Consider the following 3126-nt stretch of genomic DNA (forward strand, 5'->3'; position numbering starts at 1 on the left):
CAAATGAAACTGCCTTCAGATAAGCAACTGATTTATAGAAATACATAGGGATGAAATCTATCATTGCCTGCCTGTCCAGGGAAGTACATACTTGTGTATTAAGTAACACAGACTTTGCTGTGTGTCTTATCTAATGTGTATTTTCTTATGCCACTGGTAAGAGATTGAGAGGGCTTTTCCTTGCATGCTTTCAAAAATTGTAACTTCCCCCTTTGGTATTTTTAATGGGTAATGCTCTTAGAGCTACTTGTTCACCTTTTAAAATGTATTAGGATAAAGAAGGGTTTGGTCATTGTTTTCATAAGAAAAAAAGGTTGCTTATTCTTGTTCTTCTGGGTAAGTAATATAAGCATTACGGTTTTTTACTTCCTCTTATATCCTCTGTAAACCATTTGAGATTGTGCTAATTACAGTCACCTTGCAAAAGAGGGGTAAGAGCAGATGTTCAGCGTAAGAGATGACTTGAGCTCTTTGCCAGCCCTGAATTCCACAGGCAGCTCCATCTTCACTGCTGTATTTTGTGAAGCTGCTTATCCGTGGAGGATTCTGCCAACCTGTAGCAGAATGTAACTCATGCTGGCAAACACTTCCACTTCTGCTTTTGTTTGCTGGCAGCTGATGTGATGTGAGCATGCCGTGCTTTGCTAATGTGTTTTCAGTCAAAACAAGTGTGTTCAGAATTTTTGACTGCTAAAGCAGTGGAATTGGATTCTGTCTAGAGTGGGCTGGGTGTAGCAAGTTCTATATCCCAGACCTCGTTTGGCTTTATTTGCCCTGTGAGACTTAACTAATGGTCACAGCGCTGCTCTCCTTTCTCATACCTGTCTGGCATTAGGAAAACATTGCAGTGTACACAGTGCTTATCCCAGAGAGGGACTGGGCTTGGCCAGACTTCTATATGTTGCCTTGTATTTAAAATTAATGCTGTTTGCCACTCTAAGAGTGATGGAGAACTCTGCCTTGAATGTCTCTATTTGGATGCTTCATTTTTACTATAGTAACACTTTCTTCCTGCTTGGGGCTTCACCTTCCTTAGGAAAGTAATGTCAATGGTCTTACTTTTTGAAGCAAGCTGAAAAACTCAAGTTGTGGAAGTAAGAGACTGTGCAAAAGGCACTAAGGCAGGAACAAAGGTACTGATGTCTGTGCACAGGGTTTGTGACAAAGCAGCAACACAACAGTTGGCTGCACAGCCATCAGCTGTGGGTACTGCCACTGCAGGGAGAGGGTTGAAAAAGGCTGAACTGTGTTGGGGGGCTGGTGGTTTTGCCATGGGCTGAATGTCTGTAAACGCATGGGATGTTGAGTTGTCTGAAAACGTTGCTGGCTTGCTGATGTGGAGTATGAGACTCCTGGGCTGCACATACAGCACTTTGGCAGTAGTGATGCTAGGGTAACGGTGGTTTAAAGACATCTACAAACAGGTTTGCCTTTATTAAACTAATAAAGTGGTAAAAATAGACAACCGTTAAGGTATATAGCCTTGAGATTTGAAACAGAAGCCTCAAACCAAAATGTAACTTCAGAACCATTCCTCTGTCTGCAATAAGGTACTCTTGATGCCAGAAACAGATGCTTTTGATGGCTGGGCAATGCTGCAAAACAAGGGATTGTTCTGACACCTGTTTGGGGAGTTGCTGCTATTTCCTCTGTATTAGATCAAAGAAAGGCCAGCAACATCCTGATCCTTGCAGTGCTCGCGAAGGGGAAAAGACGTGCGCTGAAAGAAGCCCAACACGCGGGAGGTCAGAGGCCAGCTGGCACGCATGCACTCAGGTCTGGTTTGCTGAGTTTGCAGAGTGCAGGACGGAATCTGGACTTTGGATATGGCAATAATAAATGTTAACTTGCGTCTGTGATAAGACAGTGTTACTTCTATCATGCTTCTACTATTTTTACAGCGAGAAACTAGTTGATTGGTACCCAGTGCAATTAGAGATAAGCTGTAAAGGGGGATGTTGTTTTCCTTGTTGTTTTTTTTTCTTGTGGGTTTTGCTTGCTCTTAACAAACAAATGTGAAGGTGCAACACCCCCAGCACAGATTTAATAAATCAGCATTGGTGTGCTGCTTAAGGCCCGTAACGGAGTTTTCAACCCTGCAAAGTTAAGTTTTCTGTTTGACTAAAAAGCACTCTTACGCTGACTGTCATGTGCAACTGTCTTTGTCAAAATTCTGAAGTCCTCATCTGGAGCGATCTTCTTTCACAATGCAAGTATTTTAACCTTTGAACATACTTGACCCTGATGAGACTGCTAAAATAATTGACAATTGTATTTACGATTGTTTAAAATATTTGCTCTGCCCCCTGAGTGTTCAGAGCAAACAATACTGGGCAATACCACTTTGGGGTGATTTGGCATCTGAGCCGTCTTGGGGGATTGGTGGGATTGATGATACGTAGGGGGAGACAAAAAAAAGAAAATGCATTTTGGCTTGGATAGGTTTCTAAATACCACAACTGTCACCCAAAAAGGGTTATGCAGTCTTCCAAGTTGTCAAGGCTGCTTAGAGGTAAGACAAGTTGATACTACACAGACATAACACATTTGAGTGAGAGTCACAGTAATAAACTTGGAAGTGTAAAAGTTGATAGGATGGAACAAAAGATAGAATCTGGGTTGGTTGTGTTGGGTTTTTTTTCCCTACCCACAAGTATGTGAAGTATCTTTAGACTGAGATAACAGATCTATAAATTAGTCAATCTTCAGCTGCGCATTTAAAGTGCAAATAACATTGATCAATTCTACACATGAGTCTGTCTTCATTATTTATAAGATGAGCTTGTATTTCCTCTGGAACCAGCACATCTGTGAAGGTTGAACACAGCTTGGTTGGGTTCACACAGAGCTTGGCTGCAGCAGTCTTTTAACTTTCTTTCCCATTTCCACCTGTGGCTACTGGATTTTTGGTTAGTCCCAGTACACATACACTTATTTTACAAGGTCTGACACTTCTAATGCTTGTTACAGCTGATTGATCTCTTACAACCATCCCGCCATCCAGTGTAGTTTACAGCAATCCTTTGCTATCTCAAGAATACGTGAAGACATACAGAGCTATTCTCAAAATCAGTCAGTATGCCTTGCCTCTAATGTTTGAAAGCCTTCCTGTGCTTTAGACTGTCC

Source organism: Charadrius vociferus, unplaced genomic scaffold (assembly GCF_000708025.1).
Source record: "Charadrius vociferus isolate BGI_N301 unplaced genomic scaffold, ASM70802v2 scaffold385, whole genome shotgun sequence".
Classification (NCBI taxonomy): Eukaryota; Metazoa; Chordata; class Aves; order Charadriiformes; family Charadriidae; genus Charadrius; species Charadrius vociferus.